The sequence below is a fragment of the Macaca fascicularis genome, chromosome 5 (genome assembly GCF_037993035.2).
Source record: "Macaca fascicularis isolate 582-1 chromosome 5, T2T-MFA8v1.1".
NCBI lineage: Eukaryota > Metazoa > Chordata > Mammalia > Primates > Cercopithecidae > Macaca > Macaca fascicularis.
Window position 1 is genome coordinate 165,912,425 of NC_088379.1, and position 25,004 is coordinate 165,937,428.

Genomic DNA, 25,004 nt, shown 5'->3' on the forward strand with positions numbered 1-25,004 from the left:
TTTAAAAATATAGATGGATTAAAGACTTTTCAAGACAAAGAAAAGCTGAGAGTTCATCACCCTGGATTTACTTTACAATAAAAGCTAAAGGGAGTGTTGCAAGTTGAAACAAAACAGTGCCAAACAGCAACAAAAAACATAGGAAATTATAAAATACATTGGTCGAGATAAATATGTGTACAAAGAATACTGTAATATGTAATAGTAGTGATTAAATTACTTTTAATTCTGATATTAAAGCTAAAAAACAAAAGTATTAATAAATATAAGTATAAAAATAAGTTCAGGGAAAAGACATAGAAAGGTAAAAATTCTGTCATCAATATCAAATGTATGGGATTGGGAAAAAGTAAACCTGCAGCTTTTGTATGAGATTAATGTATCAAGTAAAATAGACTGTAGAAAATGATATTTTATGTGATCCCCATGGCAACCACACAGAAAATATTTACAGAACACACACACACACACACACACAAAGATAAAGAAATCAAAGCACATCGATACAAAAGAAAATCAATTAAATACAAAGGGAGATAGACAGGAAAGGGATACAAGAATTACAATGAGAAAAAAATAACAAAATGGCAGTAGAATATCTTTCTCTATCAATAATTATCTTAAATGTAAATGGATTCAACTCTCATTTAAAAGACTTAGAGTGGCTGAATATAAATAAAGTAAAAAAAAAAAAAATACTAAGACCCAACTATATGTTATCTATGAGAGAATTGTTTTAGATTTAAGGACACACAAAGGCTGAAAAAGAAGAGATGAAAGAAATGGTCCATGAAGATGGTAACCAAAAAACAGCCAGAGATGGTGATATTTATATGAGAGAAAATAGACTTAAAGTAAAAAGACAGAAAGAAAAACTGTCATGAGACAGGCATTTTATAATGATATGAGTCAATCAACCAGGAATATATAAAAATTATAAGTATATTTGTTACCAACACTAGAGAACTTAAATACGTAAAGCAAACACTGACAGAACCAAAAGGAAAATAGATAGCAATAACATAATAATAAGAAACTTTAATAATGCACTTTTAATAATAGCTAGAATATCCAGGCAGAAAGCCAATAAAGAAAAGTGGACATGAACAACATTATAGGAACAAATTGACCTAACAGGCATATACAGAACATTCTCCTCAATAGCAGCAAAATATATATTCTGCACAAGCACACACTGATCATTCTCCATTATAAACTACATTACATCACAAAACAAGTCTTAAGAAATTTAAGATGACTGATATCATACCAACTATCTTTAACCCCAATTGAATAAAATTAAGACATCAATAGAAGAAGAAATATTGTAAATTCACAAATATGTTAAAATAAAGCAACGTACTCTTGAGTGATCAATGGGTAAAAGAAGAAATCAAAAGGGAAATTAGATAATAAATTAAAATAAAAACAAAATGTACCAAAATTATGAAATATAGCAAAAGTAGTTCTAAGGGAGAAGTGTATCACGATAAATACCTACATTAAAGAAGGACATCAAATAAACAACCTAATCTTACCTTAAAGAACTAGAAAATAAGACAAACTATGCCACAAATGCGGAGAAGAAAAGAAACAATAAAGGTTAAGGCTAAATAAATAGAGAACAGAAAAATAATTTTTATAAAATAATTGAGTTGGATATTCGGAAAAATAAAATTGGCAGTTAGACTATGAAAAAAAATGAAAGAATTCATATAAATAAAATCAGATATCAGAAAAAGACAGCATTACAACTGATGCACGAAATAAAAACAATCATTATAGGGTAAAATGAACAACTATACACAAGAAAAAATGCTGCACTTGTATAAAAAATTTACCATGAATGGAGCTTGCAGGACTGAAATTTTCTCTGGGTAAGTCAGGGAGTTAGTGGTGAGTGAATGTGAAGGTCTAGGAACTTCACACTACTGTAGACTTTATAAACACAGTAGACTTTATAAACACTAGATACACTAAGGCTACACTAAGTTTAATTTTTTTTTTTTTTTTTTTTTTGAGACGGAGTCTTGCTCTGTCGCCCAGGCTGGAGTGCAGTGGTGCTATCTCGGCTCACTGCACGCTCCGCCTCCCAGGTTCACGCCATTCTCCTGCCTCAGCCTCCCGAGTAGCTGGGACTACAGGCACCTGCCACCACACCCGGCTAATTTTTTGTATTTTTAGTAGAGACGGGATTTCACGTGTTAGCCAGGATGGTCTCGATCTCCTGACCTCGTGCTCCACCCGCCTCCTCCCAAAGTGCCGGGATTATGGGCGTACGCCACCGCGCCCAGCCTATAATGTATATTTTTAATTATTTAGTAACAAATTGAACTTAGCTTGCTGTAATTTTTTCTTTTCTTTTTACTTTATAAATTTTTAAATTTTTATTTATTTATTTATTTTTTTTGAGACGGAATTTCGCTCTTGTTGCTCAGGCTGGGGTGCAATGGCACGATCTCGGCTAACTGCAGTCTCTGCCTCCCAGGTACAAGCGATTCTCCTGTCTCAGCCTCCCAAGTAGCTTGGATTACAGACATGTGCCAACAACTCCGGCTAATTTTTTTGTATTTAGTAGAGACGGGGTTTCACCATGTTAGGCTGGTCAGGAACTCCTGACCTCAGGCAATCCACTGCCTCGGCCTCTCAAAGTGCTGGGATTACAGGCGTGTTCCACCACGCCAGGCCAGCTTGCTGTAATTTTTAATAAACTTTCTAATTAACTTTTTGTATTTTATAATAACACCTAATTTAAAACACAACCACTTTATACATCAACAAAAGGTTTTTCTTTATGTTTCTATTCTATAAGCTTTTTATATTTTTAAACTATTTGTTTATTTTACTTTTAAAACTTTTTTCTTAAAAACTAAAACACAAACACACATATTGGCAGATGCCAATACAGGGTGAGAATCATCAAGATGTTACTAAGTAAAATTAAGTTTCAGCTTTAATATTATGGGACCACTATTGTATATGTAGACCATCATTGACCAAAATGTTGTTATGTGGTGCATGATTGCACTTATGTGTATACTACCAGAAAAATGTAAGTGCCAGTCTGAGTGTAATAAAACCATACTATCATATACAATGAAATAGTTTAAATATAGTGTGAACAAGACAGTAAGTTTGTGTTTATTAAATATTTTATAATGTTTCTGTCTTTAAAGTAGAAATTAATGCATGTCAAATAAAATTAACAATTTAGATCCTTATTAATATTTGCCACACTTCAAGGCATCATACCTACATGTAGGCAGTGGAAAGTGTATTGAATAAGACAATGTTAGTGGGTTCTCTAGCATTTCTTAGTCCTGAAGTAGGTTTAATGATACCTCTTTACATTTTAAGTCCTAAGTGCCGATATAATGTTGCAATTTTCAATTGAAGATACCTTATCAAATTCCATTTCAAAATAACTGCTGTCTAAATATCTAAAGGCCACATCTAGGGTATTCTAGGGTAAGTAACTCTGGTACCTTTTTAATTATTTATATGGCAGGTTTGGAATTGATTGATGCTAGCATTTTTTTTTTTTTCTTAGTCAGAAATAATGGCACACAGGGCATGTAAATTTTGATGGAGTAAATGCAATTATGATGAAGGGCAAGAAAGGTCCAGAACAAGGTATTTTTTGAGAGGAATAGGCAGAATCAGAGTGTTATAGCTAATGCATCATGCAGCTGGAGAGCAATGAGTTTCTGTAGAGGTTAAATGAGCAAGAATCAGAGGGAAATTTTAAAGGACAGAACAATCCCAAATAAAATTGAAAAACAGAGTGTAGAAATGTTTGTGACCCACAAAAAAAACTCAGGTGTTCACAGAAGAGAAGCACCTTATTTGTGGTTATATAATAAACTTTAGTTCATGCTCAGTTCCCTAGCAAGATAACTTAATCTAGCAATTTCAATGTATTTCCTTACTCCAATTCTGAGATTTAAAATGTTATTTCAGGGTTTAAATTGATTTGTTTGGCATTAATCTTCATTCAGTACTGCTCTCTCCTCCTTATCCTTCTAACCCTAAGTCTTGGGGTTAAATAATTTCTTAGAATTTTATATTTAGATTATCATTACCTTCCCTGGTCTGCACTGATATCTTTAGTACACTGGCCTCTATATTTCTTTTACCTAAAGAATCTGCTAATCCCACTTTGCCCTTCAGTTGCCAGACGTCTTCCTCATCTGAACCATGGAATCCATTGGGAAGTGTGGCCAAGTTCTGACCGATATTTTGGTATGGACAGCTTAAATGTGGAGCCTGGAAATATTTGAATTACATCTAATCTCCAGCTCTCTCTGAAGCTACAGGAAGCTACCAACAGAGGGGCCAATCTCACATTTTCTTTTGATTACATGAACTTTTTCTGCTTTAATTTGGAGTTACTCTATTTTGGCATGGTGTGCTTTGTGAGACTTACTTTTCTCTGATTTTCATAATGTATGAGGGAAATAAATATCTATATTGTGCTTAGATCTCTAATCCTGTCACCTACAACCACCTTCAAGAGGACTCAGATACCAAAAATATTTTCTGTTTTACAAGCTCTCTGATGTACTCATATTTTTGGAGGTTCTCCTTGAGCTGTGTAATTCTTACATCATTCACCAATCCAAAGGTTTGCTGGCCCCAAGGACTTCTGGTGCAAAAATATGCATGCAAAAGATTTAGGGTCGTGTGACTGACTGAAACTTCTAGAACAGCAATTATAATTTCGAGAATCTTCCCTGTTACAGTGAGTAGATATATAAATTTCTTCGTTATTAACATGTAGAGAGATAGAATAGTAGTGATGAAAACATTGCTCTCCATCTTGTACTTCAAAACTAGCTCTGTTTCATTCTTTCCCCCATGTCTCCCTTCCCAGAAAACAAATTTCATACATACCTTAGCTTTCCTCGAGAATAAGATCTATAGAGGATTGTTGACCCACAAACGCTAGCATATTCAAGTTAACTTAAGATTTTATCCCACTATTGAGAATTTCAGTGTGGGAAATCTGGGAAACTAGACATGGTTCGTGAACCACAGGGTTGATAAAATAAATTTCATATCTCATTCCACAGTTATGTGAGTTCAGCAATGTGAGGCACAAGAAGCTCATGGGTTCAGTAATTTTACAGATGAGGTGTCCTTTCTCCTTTGATGCCAAAAAGTGCATAATAGAGGGAATACAATATAATAAGTTCAAATTTATGTTCAAAGGAAAATTACCTAAATTTAACTATTAGATGTGACAGAGTAGGAGTCAACAAGGAAAATACTCTTAGATTGTTTTGAAATAGAAATGCACTTTTGGTTATGTGGATAAATAACTAGCAAAGAGTTAAAAATTAGTAGTCAAATTATATGAAAAATAACATCAGGAAATACCTGATGAGACTGCAGCAATTCAGTGACATCTTCAGGCTCCACTTCTAATTCTAGTTTTCTTGCTATTTTCACCACATCTACAGTTACTTCCTTCACCGAAGTCTTGAACCCCTTAAAGTCATCCAGGAAGATGAGAAACAACTTTCTCTGAACTCTTATTAATCTTATTATGTTGACCTCCTCCCATAAATCCTGAATGATCTTAGTGGCATCAAAAATGGTGAATTCTTTCCAGAAGGTTTTTAATTTACTTTGCACACATCCTATAGAGGAATCACTATCAGTGGCAACTATGCCCTTACAAATGTACTCCTTAAATAATAAGACTTGGATTTCGAAACTGCTCCTTGATACATGGGCTACAGAATTTACATTCTGTTAGCAGGCATAAGAACAACATTAATCTCTGTGTACATCCCCATCAGAGCTCTTTGGTGAGAAAGGTGCATTGTCAATGAGCACTTATATTTTGAAGGGGATCATTCTCTTGTGAGCAGTAGTTCTCAACAGTGGGCTTAAAATATTCAGTAAATCATGCTGCAAAAAGATGTTATCCAGGCTTTGTTGATTCATTTATGGAGCAAGGGAAAAGTAAATTTAGTGTAATTCTTAGAGGTCCTAGGAGTTTCAGAATGACAAATTAGCACTGGCTCCAATTTAAAGTTACCAGCCACATTAGCCCCCAGTAAGAGAGTCAACCTGTTCTATGAAGCTTTGAAGCTAGTCATTGACTTCTGTCCAGCTATGAAAAGTCCTAGACGGCATGTTTTTCCAATGGAAGGCTGTTTTGTCTACATTAAAAATCTGCTGATTAGTGTAGCCACCCTTACCAATTACCTTAGCTAGATCTTCAGGAAAATTTGTTACAACTTCTCCATCAGCACTTGCTGCTTCACCTTGCACTTTTATGTTATGAAACAAATTATTTCTTAAACTTCATGAACCAATTTCTGCTACCTTCAGACTCTGCTTCTGTAGCTTTCGCACTTATTTCAGCCTTCAGAGAATTGAACAGAGCTAGGGTCTTGCTCTGAATTAGGCTTTTGCTTAAAGGAATGCTATGACCAGTTTAATCTTCTATTTAGACAACAAAAACTTTGTTCATCAACAATGCTATTTTACTTTCTTATCATGAACATTTTCATTAGAGTTGCACATTCAATCATTTTTAAGAACTTTTCCTTTTCATTTACAACTTGGCTAACTGGTTAATGCAAGAAGCCTAACGTTGAGCCTATTTTGGCTTTTGGCACGCCTTCCTTAATAAGTTAAATTATTTTTAGCTTCTGATTTAAAGTGAGAGACATGAGACTCTTCTTTCACTTGAACACTTAGAAGTCACTCGGCCGGGCGCGGTGGCTCAAGCCTGTAATCCCAGCACTTTGGGAGGCCGAAGCGGACGGATCACAAGGTCAGGAGATCGAGACCACAGTGAAACACCGTCTCTACTAAAAATACAAAAATTAGCCGGGCGTGGTGGCGGCGCCTGTAGTCCCAGCTACTCAGGAGGCTGAGGCAGGAGAATGGCGGGAACCCGGGAGGCGGAGCTTGCAGTGAGCCGAGATCGCGCCACTGCACTCCAGCCTGGGCGACAGCGTGAGACTCCGTCTCAAAAAAAAAAAAAAAAAAAAAAAAAGAAGTCACTCTAGGGTTATTAATTGGCTTAATTTCAGTATTATCGTGTCTCAGAAAATAGAAAGGCCCGGGAAGAAGGAGAGAGAGAAGGGAATTTCTAGTCAATGATGTAGTCAGAATACATAGCACTGAAAAATTAAGTTTGCAGTCTTACATGGGCACAGTTTGTGGCGCCCCAAAACAATTACAAGAGTAACAACAAAGATCACTGATCACAGCTCACCACAACAGATATACTAACAACGAAAAAGTTTGAAATATAATCAGAATTACCAAAATGTGACACAGGGATACAAAGCAAACACATGCTGTTGGAAAAAAAAAAAGGCACCGATAGAATTGCTTGATATAGGGTTGTCACAAACCTTCGGTTTGTTAAGAAGAAATAATGCTGTATCTGTGAAACACAGTAAAGCAGAGCACAATAAAAGCTAGGTATGTTTGTAAAGTGTTGTAATGTAGACAATTTGAAAGATGGAAGACATTGTTTCCCTTTTTAAGTGGTATTACTAGCATCCTCCATCAAGCAGGATTGAATTTCTGAGTAAGACCACCCTGGAAAAAGTTATAAAATATTAGGTTGAGATAGGCAGCTTCTATAAAGTTTCTAATGCACTGTCAGTCAGTTTTTGATCATTCTGTAGCGTTGGCAAATCTTCTTTAACTAAACGGACTGAAGGTGATTATAGAAAAGGTTAGTGAATTTGTCATTATTATGATAATAATTATTATTCTATTAGTAGTGGCAGTAGTCATAGGAATAGATTTGTGGCACCTTTTGTGCTACTCTGTTGGAGAAGGAAAATACGAGTACAGAGTACATACAAATAACATTGTATAATTTTATAATGGAAAGATATATATGGAAATCCAAGGGTTCAAAAGTAATAAGAACGTCAAAAAAAAGGAATACAGAGGTATCTTGATGGTGGAGTATTTGAAAGGTTCTTTCTATGATTGATTTATATTATAGAAAGCAACATTTTTACAGTCTTTATGAAACAAAAATGCATATCAAAATGCTAGGTCATTTTTCCTGAGAAACATTATAATAATATGCATATATATTTGGATATAAAGAAGTATAAGGACAAGAAAACATAAGGTTATAAAATAAAAATCCATAAGAATAGGTATTTAGCCTATCATATGTACCCTGTATCCATAGTTCATATGGCAGCATTTGTCAAACAGCAAGTCTAAATATTTTATGAATAAATGAGTGAATAGAAGCTTTCATTTGCACATTCCATTGTAGGTAGTCTATAATTAATTGTATCTAATGTAGTTATGTAACTGAAGAGCTTAAAATCCCACACTTGATTATAAAATAAAAATAATCATTAAGACAATATTACATATTTAATTGAAGTTACTAGTATATGAACAACTTATTTAAATGCAGAATCAAACACATCTTTTTGAAATAAGGTCATTCATGTATTTTAATTCTACTAAAAGAGATTTATTTTCTATATTTGATGTTATTCAATAGTGCAGAGAATCAATGTTAGTAGTAGTTAATATTACTCGATTGACATTTTTCATACTCACAGAAACATTACTCTGAGTTCCAACTTTTGTGACCGTGGATAAATATAATAAATAACCACACACACATTCCTACTAAAATAGACTATGATTTTATTGATTATATTATTTTCTTACATTGTTGTCTGGATATATAGTAAAATAAAGTATTTTTACCATGCTATGAAAAATGTAAACAGTGTATAGTGTGGCTTGACCAGATTGAGCTTCAAGAGGGAATCAAGCAGAGGGCAACTTCTTTAGCAATATTGTTTTGCATGCTCCCTTCATGGCAGAACATCTCTTTATTTCATCTCACTGGTTTTCAGTGGGGAATGAGAAAGCTCAAAGTGATATTTTGAGAGTTGTTAGCATTATCCAAGGAGGGTGAGAAGGGAGAAGCAACATGCGAAGGAAGAAGACATTGATAAAATGAGTTTCCAGAGTTTCCATGGCTTACATTATAAAATAAAACCTACTTTGTTTAGTGGTCAAACTTTCCTCAATCTTGTACCACTATCATTTTTATAGATGTATTTCCATAGGTAGCACTTAGAGATCAGTTTTACTTTTACCCTGTTACTGGTTTTACTAATATTACAATGCACTAAAAAGAATATTCTCCTATGCCTTTCAGCTTCAAATGAAATACTATTCAACATTAAGGCTGTGACCTCTCTGACCATTTTCTCCATAAATAAAACTTCTTATATGCCCCTGTGTTGTCTTTTTTATATGCTATTGGAGATATTTACTCTAATTTGATAGATTGTACACTTTCATGTTTTCATTTTACATATACGATTACTATTTAATGATAATGTGGGAAAATCTTGCTAGGAAAACCAGCTGAAGAGACAAGACACAGGAGATTGTATAAATAATTCTGGAGCATGTAAGGCAATGAAAGAACAAGGCTGATAGAACAATAGGAAAATAAAGGGAGAGACTCAACTCTCTTTGCTGAAATCAAAGTTATAAAAGTAAGTCTTTATTTAATATTGAATATTGTACTTTTATATAATATGATTATTTTTACTAGTAAATGGTGGAAGTTATATGTGTAATAAAAGAGACATGTCATTTGCATTATTGGTAATTGTTAGTATTATAATGACATCTGTTAATTGTTGGTATTTAAGAACATATGTTATTCATAAATTATTGATGTGGCCTTCTTGACAGATACATACATGAAAATGCAGAATTTATGTAAATCCGTAAAAGTTATATCCCTGGCTGACTGTTAATATTTTCACTGTTGTGGATTGTGATTTGTACGTATTTTGCAAAGTACATCATTGCTTTACAAGTAATTTATATGGAAATTTAATATAACTATAGTTTTTGACTTAATATTTGGCAAAAATCATATTTTATTTTTGTTGTTATTGTTGTCATTATTGCTATTAAGGGAAATTTGATGTATTATTAATACTCCATGACAATATTAATTTTGATATCTTAAATGTTAAGTTCAATATTTATTCTCTTTGATACCCTGTTCTTTTTTAGCTTATCCAAAATCATGAGAAGTGATTCCTAAAAAAATAAATAAATAAACACCTTTTATTCAAATAATTTTGTTTCTCAGTATTACATACAAAATATATGCTTTTCATTTATGTATATCTGTAAATATGTGGAGGCTCTTAAATAGCATTTGCCATAGCACATAGGCAGAAATATTGTGAGCCAGAAATATAAATTATTATTTGTGTACAAGCAAGGGAAATTATGATTCTGGCTATCTTACCAAAGTGGATATTATTATATATCGATTAAAAGCTCTGAAATTGAATGATAAGGCTGAAAAATCAGATTTGGAAATTACATGAAATTGAGGCAGCTCAGGAGGGTAGGAAGAAACAACCACATAACAGGAGCTGTGTGTGTAATCTATTGTACTAGCAAAAATGATCCCCATCATCCTCTCAAGATCATCGTCAAGTATCTGGTTGAATGTGCCTTTGCCTTGACTATACCAGGAGTGTGAGAAGAAGCACCATAGAATTTCTCCAAGACACCTTTTGTTTTCCATGGAGCGAGGGTAGATAGTTGGATTCACATTTCTCTAAATCTATATACTATGTTGGATTCCTCAAAATGAATTTAGGTTGCTGATAAAAAGGTGGAATGGGGCTTTTGATTCCAAATAGCAACGTGGAACCAAGCTGGCTTCACTCACCGCCACAGAAAACCCAAACCAATAATACAGTGCCAAGATTATCACCAGCAGTATCCCTGAACTCAAATATGAAGTGGAGGTAGTTCTTGGGGCCATAGAAAAGGAAAAAAAAGAATAAGCAGAAGGTAGAAGAATTGGACTACCATGTCCAAAACACTCCTCCTCCAAAACTGCTCAGCATCAAACTCAGGAAAACTTCCTTCCCAACTCATGGTTACTACAATGAAAAGAGTGAGATTGAGGTGGACAACCAGCCTCTCCATCATGGTCAATTCTCTGGCAGGAGACAGATCAATTGGAAACAATAATAGCTACAGTAACCTACTTAGAGTAGGCATTATAAAAATATGTAAATTGAGACAACATAAAATCAGAATGTATGGGACATGATGTTGAAATGCACAGGTTTTTTTTTTTTCATTGTTTCTTTTTATTCATTTTTTTTCTTTGTTTCTATTCCTTGTGATCTAAGTTGTGACCTCTTTAAAATAACTCATTACATCTATAAGATGTTTTTTCCTAAGCCTCATGAAAATCACATTGCAAAAACCTGTACATGTATTTTATTAAAACAGTAACAAATTAAACATTCTACCAGGGAAAATCACTTAACTACAAAGGAAGAGAGTAAGAATGAAAGAAAGAAAGAGGAGTTATATGACAACCCAAAAATAAACAACATGGTACTCCTTATTTATCAATAAGAAACTTGAATGTTAATAGACTCAGTTTTCCAATTAACAGACACAGAGTGGCTGAATGTATAAAGCAACAAGACCCAACTACATGCTGGCTACAGGAAACCCCTTTTATCTATAAAGACACACATATGAGAAAGTAAAAATAATAATAATAATAATAAAAGGAAAAAAATATTCCCAGCAAATGGAAAACAAAAAACAAAAAAAGAGCAAGACTAGCTATACTTACATCAGATAAAATTAAAATGTGTCAAAGACTGAAAAAAATACAAAGAAAGTCACTATATCATGACAAAAGGAACAATTCAGCAAGGATATATAAAAATTATATGTATTTATGCACTGAATATCATAGCAACCAAGTATATAAAGCAAACATCTATATATATTTTTATATATGTATAAATTTATATAAAAATATATATTTATATATAAATATATGTATAAATTTATATATATAAATAAAAGCTTTTTATATGCCCCCGTGTTGTCTTTTTTATATGTTATTGGAGATATTTACTCTAATTTGATAGACTGTACACTTACTTTCATGTTTTCATCTTACATATACTATTACTATCTAATGATAATGTAGGAAAATCTTGCTAGGAAAACCAGCTGAAGAGACAAGGCACAGGAGATACATATATATAGATACACACACACACACACACACACACACACATATACATATATCACCAAATAAGTGAAGGATATATACAAGGAAAACTATAAAACAGGGAGGAAAGAAACTGAAGATGACACAAAAAAATGGAAAAACACTTCATGCTCACGATTGAAGGAATTAATATCGTCAAAATAACAGTACTGAAGCGGCTACGTTGTCTGAGGTAAGTACCTGGGGTTCATCTTCACGTGCCAGGAAAACTTAGGACACAGACACACACGAGGAGTTTAGGAGCAGAGGTTTAATATGCAAAAAGAAAGAAAGAAAGAGAAATGCAAACAGCTCTCTCTGTAGTGAGAGGGAACTGCTGAGCGGAAAAGACTGGCCGCAGCAGATGTGCTGGATTTTGCAGTCAGGCTTGAGGAGGTGTTTCTGATTTACATAGGGCTCACAGATTGGTTCAATCAGGTATGACGTTTACGTAGCTTGCAGGGAAGGCTGACCACCCCAGCTTAATCTTATTATCCAAATGAGCTTTCCAGTTGACCAGTGTCATCTTGTCTGCTCCTTACTGTACAGGTGGCTGACAAAGAGATGGGAAGATGGAGCTGCCATCTTGAACATGATTGGCACAACTGCAGGCATCTATGTCGGCAACTCGACTTTACAGGCTGCTCTTTGTTAGAAAGGAAAATTTTGGGGGGCTGCTTTTAATTAAAAGGAAAACCTTACTGAGGACTTCTGGACCCTCACTATCTGCCTAAGTAACTTCTTAATTCCTGAATCAATACTACCCAAAGCAATTATCAATCCAATGCAATCCTTATCAAAGTACCAATGACATTATTTACAGTAATAGAAAAAATATTCCTGAAATTTATATGAACCCGTAAAAGGTACTGAATATCCAAAGCAATCCTGAGCAAAAAGAACAAAGCTGAAGGCATTACACTACCAGACTTCAAAATAAAATACAAAACCATAGTAATAAAATCAGTATGGTATTGGCATAACAATGGACACATAGACCAATAAAGCAGAATAGAAAAACTAGATGTTAACTCACCTATTTACAGCCAATTCATTTCAGCAAAAACACCAAGAACCTACAATGGAAAAATGATAGTTTCATCAATAAATGGTGCCGGGAAAACCACATAACCATATCTAGAAGAATGAAACTAAACCTTTATCTCTCACCATATATAAACATCAAATGAAAATGGAGTAAAGACATAAATCTAAAACCTGAATCTATGAGAGGATCAGAAGAAAACTTTGTGGAAATGCTTCTGATCATAGGTCTGGGCAAAAGTGTTTTGTGTAAGACCCCTAAAACACAGACAACCAAGGCAAAAACAGACTAACGGAATTATATCGAGTTCTATAAGCTTCTGTACAACAAAGGAAACAATTAACAAAGTGAAGAGGCACCCCACAGAATAGGAGAAAATATTTGTAAAGAAGGGATTAATAACCAGAATATATGAATCTTAAACAACTCAATAGCAAAAAGTACAAATAATCTAATTAAAAATTGGCAAACGATCTGAATAGACATTTCTCAAAAGAAGACATACAAATGGCCAACAGGTATGTGGAAAAATGCTGAACACCACTAATCACCAGGTAAATGCAGATCAAAACCACAATTGCATATCATCTCACCTTAGTTAAGATGGCTTTTATAAAAACAACAGGGAATAAGGAATGCTGGCAAGAATGTGGAGAAAGAGGAACATTCATACACTGTTGATGGGAACGTAAATTAGTAGAGCCACTATGGAATACAATATAGAGGTTTCTCAGAAAGCTAAAAATAGAGCCACCATATGATCCAGAAATTATACTACTGAGTGTATATATTCAAAAGAAAAAAAAATCAATATATCAAAGTGATATCTGCACTCCCACGTTTATTGCAGCTCAATCTGCAATAGCCAAAACCTGAAATCAACCTAACTGTTCATCAACAGGTAATGTAATAAAGACTATGTGTCCTATATATACAAATATATACACAAAATAGCATATTATTCACCATAAAAAAGAATGAAATTCTGTCATTTGCACCAACATTGATAAAACTGGAGGTCATTATGTTAAGTGAAGTAAGCCAAGCACAGAAAGACAGATATTGAATGTTTTCACTTATTTTCCAGAGCTAAATAATGAATCTCAGGAAGACAGAAAATAGATTGGTGGTTATCAGAGGCCAGGAAGGGTGGGGGGAGGAAAAGTGAAGAGAGGTTGATTAATGGGCACAAATATATAGCTTGATAGAAGAAACAGGACCTGGTATTTCATAGAAAAATAGGATGACTATAGTTTACAATAATTTATTATGTACTGCAAAATAGCTAAAAGAGCATAATTTAAATGTTTCCAGTATAAAGAAATGAGAAATATTTAAGGTGGTATATATCTCGTTTGCCCTGATTTGATTTGTACAAATTATACGAACTTATTAAATTATCACATATAGACCCCAAAATGTGTACATATATTATGTATCAATAAAAAAATCTCAAAAATTAAAAAAGGATGAATGAGACATGAGATCATTTAAAAAAAAGATTATAGTAGATGAGATTTTACATATATTATCTATTTCACCTTTACATGCTATTATCCTAGTCAGTATATTTAGTGTTCTCGACCTAAGCATATTATTTAAAATTTAAGATTAATGTTCACTTAGAAATTCATTGAGGAAAGAAAAGAAAAGAAATTGCTAGTAGTTAGTTGCCTATCCAGAAGTTTCTTATTTTCTAGATCTTAATGTAAATGTTGTTGGTTCAAACAGTTGAAACTTTCATGCATCATTCCTCCTTCAAGTTACTATTTTTCATGTCATCCTCTTTCCTTTTGCAATACAATGCATATTTTATAGATATATCATTTATTTATGAATAGCTTTCTGTTTTTATTCCCATGAAATTCATATTTTGAAAAGTATTTTCAATCAACTTTTCTGAACAGCAAATGATTCAAGTTTTATCACATTAAATTAATATCAATCCAGACAAAAGTTAAAAAAAAAACAAACCGTATTTAAACTGTGCAGATTTGTGGTAGGCAAATATAATGTATATACTAAGGCTTTATTGTTGTTAATATTAAAAATAATTAATATACCTTCCTTAAAAATATTCAGCGGTTAATAAAAAACAAAGTAACCCACAGTTTATGTATGAACTGGCTGAGCATTTTCTTAGCACTGCATTAGGAAATGTTGTGATCCCATTTGTGTCTGTTAGTATTTGTCTCTCCTCACTCCACACTCCCACTTTCTGCCCTACTCTGTAAGTGTAGAATATGCTTAAAAGAAATATTCTGGCAGACTTATTATGTTTATATTACATAGAAACCTATTCTACATTTATACACCTTAGTCAATCATCTACCTTCCCGTTTTAATGTCTGTGCGCTTCTATAGCCCCACTTTGGAATAAATCTCCAAGCTTATCGACACAGTTATCTAATTTTTAACCTAAAAATTCTATTCTGCTTATTAAGTTCATTAACATTTGATATTCTTAGACCTCACAGCCATCTGCAACATTTACACTAATTAGTACAACAGTAGGCTTTGCGGCCCAAGGACGCTTCTTTCACACCCAACTCTACTGGTGACCTCACTTGCCTATTCATCAGATTCCCTAGGAGCTTCTTAAGAGTACATATTTTTATGATTCCAACCACATAACATTCTGGAAAAGGAGAAATTGTGGAGAAAGTGAAACCATCAGTGGTTTCAGGGGTTCAGGGAAAGAAGAGAGTGGAGTAGAGGAGAATTTTAGGACACTGAAAGTATTCTGTGTGATCTCATAATGGTGGTATCATTGGACACATTTGACTAATTTGTCAAAACCCATGGAAGTGTATAGTATAAGGAGTGAACCCTAATGCAAATGATGGACTTCGATTATTAAATTGTATCAATGTTGGCTCATCAATTGTAACAAATAGAACACACTTCATCTTAGCCATGGGATGTTAGTAACAGGTTAATAGAAGAATAGAGTGGAGAGGGAGAGGATACATGGAAACTCTGTCCTTTCAACTCAATTTCTCTGTAAAGCTAAAACTGCTCTAGAAAAATAAAATCCATCAATGGTTTTTAAATACATGATCTAGGGCCATGACTAGAATCTGCATATTAATAAGCTCCATGAAATAATTCTGATTTCTGGGCCCAGGCAGACAAACATTTTATAAGGTGTTCTGACTCATATTTTGCTGTAAAATTCAAAGTTATAATATCTAGATATTTCATATTGTAAAGAAGCAGCAATTTTCAATTTGATGATAAAATAAGTTGAATAGTCAAAATATTTTCCTTATCATCTTCGTTCACCTCACTTTTATTCCATATGACAGTCAAGAAAGATTTCTCCAGACAACTGCACATACTCGAATTCCCAGAATGAGAGCCAGATCTTCCAGTTCACATTCTTCTTTTTTTATCATTTAAAACATGCCTTTTGACTCCTAAAAATGCCTGTTTTCAGTAAAGAAAACTTTTCTTAACAATATAACGCCATAATTATAGTTGTGTCTAGGCCCTCATCCTAAAAAATGTTATAAAATTATCAATAACTATTTCTGGATGCTGGTTATTCTGTCACAATCTTAGAAAATATACATTAAAAATGATAAATATTTAAGAATAGTAATATTTGTAAAGAAATTTAAACAGGTGTGTATCAGTCATTATATAAAGACACTATAAAAATTTTGAGACTAGAGAATTTTAATAAATAAAAATAATATAGTCAAATATGTAAACAGGACACATTTTTCCCCTTGATCAGTCCCAAACTTTGATCTATTATTATCATAGACACATTTCTCTCCTATAATTGACATCATATCTTAAACAATTTTTCACATGATCAAATGCATTCTTTTATAAATATTTGTTTTCCATATGACTGACTTAGCCACTGGCTATCAAAACTAAAATAGTGATCAGTTGTAATAATCTATAAGCAGAAAGTATTTTGTTTTCTTGAATCACTTTTCCTATTTGAAAACTAAATGGCCAATGAGTTTTTTAAAAATAAGTTCTGGCGCTGTACATACATAATAAATGAGGCTACTACTTTTCAAAACTGGCTCTCAAGAAATCATGTGTAATGTCATGGCACTGTTATATATTCTTGATTATTCAAAAAGAGGAAAAAGTTTGGATGTTTTAAACCAGGTTTTGGCTACCCTAGAACATTTACATTCTGATGTCTTTACAAGTGTTAGTTTCAAATGCAGATGTTGGTGTCGATCATTAGAGAATGTCTATAGGATGTCTGGTAAGGCTGTCAATAATCATATATGCCTATGCTCGTGAACAGAAGAACAGGCAGAACCGTTTCTCATATTGCAGATGAAAAGGGAGCCATAAGTCAAGAAATAGCTTTTCAAATGAACAGCAAGCCCCTATTATTTGATTTTAAAGTTATCATCTTGGAGACAGTTATTCTTAAATAGTTAAGATTTTCTGAAATATTAGAGTTATCAAATTATGGCATTATCTTTATTATGTGTCATTTATGCCATGGTTATTTCATGTAGAATTACTTCTTGAAAATTCTTTTTTTTTACTATTATCAAGTCATCCCAGAAAAATAAGCCCTTCTTTATTTCTAATCAGAATCACTTTATGCTGTAATGATTTATTTATTCATATGGGTTTAGGTATTGAGAGGAAAAGACAGGTAGACATAGATTACAGTGTGGGAAAATGTATATTGGAAGAAATATTGTGGGTTAAGTAATTAAAACTTGACCTCTGCTTTTCTGGTCTTTCAAAAACAAGCCTTCAGTGAGTTGTTTTTTTGTTTTTTTGTTTTAAATCCAAAATGTCTAAATGTACTAAAGGCATTTATGAGAGAAGAATACACCTCTGCTTCCTTCTTTGTTCTTTCTTTCAATCAGGCTTATAAGTGACTTCAGAGGAGCCCTAGCCTGGAGCCAACTGTTGTTTATATGCTGTGGGAAGGAGAGTGTAGCTGTATTCACACCAAACCCACTACATGTATCCCAAAAGCAAAATCATTACCAGAATTTTACAGTTTTATTTTAAGAGGTACAAAGAACTGCCAACAAGCTTCTAATTGGCTGAATAAGTGCATGTGATTTTCCCCTTCAAAGTCACATAGCCCACGCATTCTCTGACATCACTATAATACTTAGCACAAATGTAGAAAGACGGTACTTATTGTTTCCCTTCAACATATATATATATATATATATATTCTTTACCATCTTATTCTAATATAATGATTAGACTCATATAGTCTATCACTTTATATGAATAGTAAATATTGCTATTTATTCTCCATTTTGTGTGAAATAAGGTGATGAAATGCTGAATACAAATACTGTGCATATTCACAAGGAGATAAATCCCAGTAGTAATGATTAACCCCTCCTACCTCACCCACTGCGTTACCCACTGCTCTGATTGTCTACTGTGTAACCGTTCCTATATATGGAAAGGACACAAATCCATTTCTATTAAATATAATGGGAAAAATCAAGGCAAATAAAAACAAAGATCTTTGCGTTTATAAAGATTATTCCCTGTCTGGTCACATATGGGGTTTATTGATTTAGTCCAAGCCTGGACTGCTATATTTGCTGTGAATATCTGCTGGCAAAATTTTCTCACCTTATTATTTTGTGATATTATGCATTCTCAGCTGCACATTTATATTCAGCATCTGAGGTACCCTACATGCTTCCATATACACCCTTTTGTACCTACACTGAATTACTTGTTTAATAAAACCATCGCAGAAATAAGAAGAGCAGACAAAATAAAGAAGAGCTCTTCATAAAAATGACTTGCAAATTCAATACATAGTTATACCTGCTGGCAATGTGACTCTATTCACATATGCACCTGTGTTTATTAATAGGTGGTGGGTCCGCAGTTAAAGAAAGCTTAATTACAAAAGGAATATGAAAATATTAGGAAACCCACCACAAAAGCCCTCTAGAGTCAAAATCAATATGTTCGTTTATGGTGTGAGATTACTTTAATAGAATGAACAGATCTGGGTGAAAGTAATTAACTTGGATAAGGTTCTGGTCTGTAGAATAAGGTATAAAATATGTACAAGACAATGTAATATAATAAGAAATGCATCTGTCATTCTATTATTAGCACTGATGCTAGAAAATATAGCTGAAAACTTTTAAGCGAGTTAGTTACTAGTGAGTTTCTGAAATAAAAGTCATAAAACAAACATCATTTTATTAGTCTGTTCTCGTGGTGCTGTGAAGGGATGTCTGAGAAAAGAGGTTTAATTGACTCACAGTTCTGCATGGCTGGGGAGGCCTCAGGAAACTTAAAATCATGGCAGAAGGCAACTCTTCAGAGGGCAGCAGGAGAGAGAATGAGCAAAAGGGGAAAAACCCCTTATAAAACCATCAGATCTTGTGAGAACTCACTATCACAAGAACAGCATGAGAGTAACTTCCTCCATGATTAAATTACCTCCCACATGGTAATATCCACATGAGGATTATGGGAACTACAATTCAAGATGAGATTTCAGTGGGGACACAGCTAAACCATATCATTCCACACCAGCAAAACTATCATTGGGCCCCTCCCAAATCTCATGTTCTCACATTTCAAAACACAATCATGCCCTTCAAACAGTCCTCCAAAGTCTTAACTCATTCCAGCATTAACTCAAATGTCCAAGTCCAAAGTCTGATCTGAGACAAGGCAACTCCCTTCCACCTATGAGCCTGTAAAATTAAAAAGTTGGTTACTTCCTAGAAAAAAATGTGGGCACAGGCATTGGGTAAATATACCTCTTCCAAATGGAAGAAATTATCCAAAACAAAGGAGCTACAGGCCCCATCAAGTCCAAAATCCAATAGGGCAGTTATTAAACTTTAATGTTCCAAAATGATTTCCTTTCACTACATTGTCTCGCATACAGGTCATGCTGATGCAAGAGGTATGTTCCCATGGTCTTGGGAAGCTCCACCCATGTGGCTTTGCAGGGTACAGCCTCCCTTCCAGCTTCTTTCACAGGCTGTTGTTGAGTATCTGTGGCTTTTCTAGGTGCACAGTAAGCTGTTAGTGGATCTACCAATTTGGGGTCTGAAGGACAGTAGCCCTCTTCTCATGGCTCCACTCTGCAGTGCCCCAGTGGGGACTCTGTGTGGGGGCTACAACCCCACATTTCCCTTCTACACTTCTGTAGCAGAGGTTCTCCATGAGGGCTCTGACCATGCAGCAAACTTCTGCCTGGACATCTAGGGCTTTCCATACATCCTTTTAAGTCTAAACAGAGGTTCCCAAATCTCAATTCTTGACTTCTGTATACTCACAGGCCCAACAGCATGTGTAAGCCACCAAGGTTTGCGCTTTGCACCCTCTGAAGCAGTGGCATGAGCTGTACGTTGGCCCCCATTAACCACAGCTGGAGCTGAAGCAGCTGGAACTCAGGGTACCATGTCCAGAGGCTGCATAGAGCATGGGGGTCCTGGGCTCCACCCAGAAAACCACTTTCGTCCTATTCCTCTGGACCTGTTATGGGAAGGGTTGCCATGAAGGTCTATGACAAGCCCTAGAGACATTTTCCTCATTATCTTGGTGAGTAATATTTGGCTTCTTGTTACTTATGCAAATTTCTGCAGCAGGCTTGCATTTCTCCCCCAAAAATGGGTTTTTCTTTTCTATCATGTCATCGAATCTGCAAATTTTTCAAACTTTTATGTTCTGCTTCCTCTTGAATGCTCTGCTGCTTAGAAATTTCTTTCATCAGATACCCTAAATCATCTCTCTCAAGTTCAAAGTTCCACAGATCTCTAAGGCAGGGGCAAAATGCTGCCAGTCTCTGAATAGCAAGAATGACCTTACTCCAGTTCCCAACAAGTTCTTCATCTCTATCTGAGACCACTTCCTTCTGAACTTCACTGCTCATATCACTATTAGCATTTTGGTCAAAGCCATTCAACAAGTCTCTAGGAAATTCCAAACTTCCCCACATTTTCCTGCCTTATTCTGAGCTCTCCAAACTGTTCCAACGTCTGCCTGTTTCCCAGTTGTAAAGTCGCTCCACGTTTTTGGCTATCTTTATAGCACCACCCCACTCTCTGTGATACTAATATCTGTATTAGTCAGGGTTCCCTAGAGGGACAGGACAAACAGTGAAACCATCTTTTCAAAATTATGACTCAGACAGTGAAAAACATCTAGCTTAACCGACTCCATCTTGCTTCTAACCTCCAAGCTGTCCTTGTTCATTCCTAGGCATAGGCTGAACTAACTCTGAGAGAAACCTTAATTTATATTTTGTAGTTTAAACAAAGCCGATAAGAGTCCTTTAACAAGGCAGACCTCCTTCTTGCCTGGGGCCTAGATTAACTTTGTAGGACTAACAAAATTAGCCACAAGGTTAGTAATTATGGTTTAGGAGTCATGCAACTGGAGGCTACAAGATTCTGACCCTCCTTAAATTACTCCTAAATTAGTGCTTGAGATATTTTACAGACCCTGCACTTGATAGGTGAGCTGACACCACCCAGACTGATAAACTAGCTCATCTGATCTTGTGGCCCCCACCAGGGAACTGACTCAGTGCAAGAAGACAGCTTTGACTCCCTATGATTTCACCCTAACCAATCAGCACTCCTGGCTCACTGGTTTTCCCCCAATCCACCAAGTTGTCCTTAAAAAGTCTGCTCCCCAAATGCTCAGGGAGACTGATTTGAGTAATAATAAATCTCTGGCCTCCTGCACAGCTGGCTCTGTGTAAATTACTTTTTCTCTATTGCAATATCCCTGTCTTGAGAAGTCTGCTCTTAGGTAGTGGGCAAGGTGAGCCCCTTGGGCAGTTAGGATAGATGTGTATATGAAGGAAGTTTATTAAGGATTATTGACCCACACAATCACAAGGTGAAGTCCCACAGTAGGCTGTCTGCAAGCTGAGGAGCAAGGACCCCAATCCAAGTCCCCAAAACTGAAAAGTAGGGAAGCCGAAAAGTTCACCCTTTGGGCTGTGGCTGAAGGCCAGAGAGACCCTGGTAAATCACTAGTGTAAGTCCCAGATTCCAAAAGCTGAAGAAGATGGAGTCTGATGTTCGAGGGCAGAAAGTATGCAGCATGGCAGAAAGATGAAGGATGGAAGACTCACCAAGTGTGCTCATTCCAATTTCTTATGCCTGCTTTATTCTAGCCTTGCTGGTAGCTGATTAGATGGTGCTCACCGAGGAGGGTGGGTCTGCCTCTCCCTGTCCACTGACTCAAATGTTAATCTCCTTTGGCAATACCATCATAGACACACCTAGAAACAATAATTTGCACCTTTCAATCCAATCAAGTTGACACTCAGTATTAACCATCACAATCATGAAACCCTGGCTACACCTCAGGTATGTAACACCTAACAATATTAGTGATACTTAACACATTTTCATGGGACATGGGAGAAAAGTAGAATGTCATTACATCAAGTGTAAGTCCAGATGAGCTGTTCAGGAAGACTCTATGGAAATGGCTTACAAAGATTATGGGTGGGTAGAGATGTTACAGGAAGAAAATAGCAATTATGTTATGTAAAGCAATTCTGTGCTATAATTTAAAGTTGCTTGCAATTTGGTATTTCTCAGAGAAGTTTTTAATTGGGAAATATAAAAACACATCTCAGAGAATGATTTTAAAATCTTCCGTACTCCAAAATGAAAAATGGAAGATAGATTTCTTCATTAGTGCCAATTTATTTGAGATTATATTATTATTTGAAAAGATATTACTCATAAAATGTCTAAACATTAACCCCTGTTCTACACAGTAGATTACTCCATTTCTCCTTTATTTCAAAGTTAGGGAACTAAAGGATATATCACAGAAACAAGGAGCTTTCTCATGGACATACAAGAATGGAGTAAGTTTAAAATAACTTCATGGAAAATTGAAAGATCAGCTGACAAAATAAGCTAAGAGATGTAAAGAATGACTGACAGCAACATTGATGCTCAGTTGAGAATGAAAAGCACAATTTTTATATAATGATACAAATGTACATGTTTATGTGATATTATTTCCCAGTCATCAGCAATCCTTATTCATGTTATAATATCCAAACTCATATATGTTAAATAATCCTCCAAAATGTTTTTATAATTTGTCAAAGAAACAAGATGGATCATGGAAGCAGTTGAATTTACAATTTTGCTACTCAGAAAAAAAGAAATATCAGATATATACTATCCACCTCCTCCTTTGCAGAGTTTTGTTTTGTTTTTGTTTTTTTTCAAAAACTTGCTTTTAATAGGTTAAACATATAATGGTGTCTGTGTAAGTAGTTGTAGGCTCAAGTTTAAAAGTAAAGAATTTACTTTAAATTGTATATGACATATCACACTTCTGAAACTTGCAACAGTGTACAACCAAGTTTGGGAAAAGAAGGAAGGCACCAGGTGATTCCCAAGTGGTGAATGGAAAAGCAATGCTTCCAAAAATTATCCTCAGCCATGTAAGGCCATATAACGCTACGGTTAAGAATATGCAGACTCTAGCCAGACTGCCTCTTGAGTAACTGCAATATCATCTTTACTTGGTCAGGTCACTTAGACATGTTTCATGCTGCAATATTCTCATCTGTGAAATAGCAATTATGGCAATATCCACTCAATATGTTTTATGAACATTAAATGAGTTAGCCTTATCAGTCATTTAACAAATGTTACATAAGTGCTGTCCAAAATGTTTATTAAATCTTTTGTCTCCTAACAGGCCACAAAATAAACACCACCACCTAGCAATAATAACACTCCTTTTTTTTTTTTTTTTTTTTTTTTTTGAGACGGAGTCTTGCTCTGTCGCCCAGGCTAGAGTGCAGTGGCCGGATCTCGGCTCACTGCTGCAAGCTCCGCCTCCCGGGTTTACGCCATTCTCCTGCCTCAGCCTCCCGAGTAGCTGAGTAACACTGCTTTTATTGCTATTGAAAAGAACTGTGATTTTGTTGCCAATATATGCCTATATATATATACCTATACATAAACACCATAATATAGCCACCAGTTCAGAAGTTGCATTTCTGTAGGTATTTGGGTCGTTTCTCATTCTTGGCAGAGTGGTTGCCATCATGATCTTCAACAATTATTTTCCCTGTTTGCTCATCTTAGTTTGCTCATCTATAAAATGGAAATAGGCTCTATCTCATTGGGTTTTTCTAAAGATTAATTAATTAATGTAAAGCACTTATAAATATGTAACACTGTAACTTACTGAAATTATTATCAAAACAGTGAATTTTTTTTAAATTATTTATTATTATTATACTTTAAGGTCTAGGGTACATGTGCATAACGTGCAGGTTTGTTACATATGTATACTTGTGCCATGTTGGTGTGCTGCACCCATCAACTCGTCAGCACCCATCAACTCATCATTTACATCAGGTATAACTCCCAGTGCAATCCCTCCCCCCTCCCCGCTCCCCATGATAGGCCCCGGTGTGTGATGTTCCCCTTCCCGAGTCCACGTGATCTCATTGTTCAGTTCCCACCTATGAGTGAGAACATGCGGTGTTTGGTTTTCTGTTCTTGTGATAGTTTGCTAAGAATGATGGTTTCCAGCTGCATCCATGTCCCTACAAAGGACACAAACTCATCCTTTTTGATGGCTGCATAGTATTCCATGGTGTATATGTGCCACATTTTCTTAATCCAGTCTGTCACTGATGGACATTTTGGTTGATTCCAAGTCTTTGCTATTGTGAATAGTGCTGCAATAAACATACGTGTGCATGTGTCTTTATAGCAGCATAATTTATAATCCTTTGGGTGTATCCCCAGTAATGGGATGGCTGGGTCATATGGTACATCTAGTTCTAGATCCTTGAGGAATCGCCATACTGTTTTCCATAATGGTTGAACTAGTTTACAATCCCACCAACAGTGTAAAAGTGTT

The 25,004-nt window shown here is 35.0% G+C and overlaps 1 long non-coding RNA gene across 1 annotated transcript in view; it reads right to left on the reverse strand.

Moving 5' to 3' along the window:
• Window positions 1–25,004, reverse strand: part of LOC135971030 (uncharacterized) — a 328,545-nt gene that overhangs the window by 119,349 nt on the left and 184,192 nt on the right. The window contains exon 3 of the long non-coding RNA XR_010587055.1: window positions 13,128–13,167. This is a non-coding gene — a long non-coding RNA (uncharacterized lncRNA). The remainder of the gene's footprint in view (window positions 1–13,127; window positions 13,168–25,004) is intronic.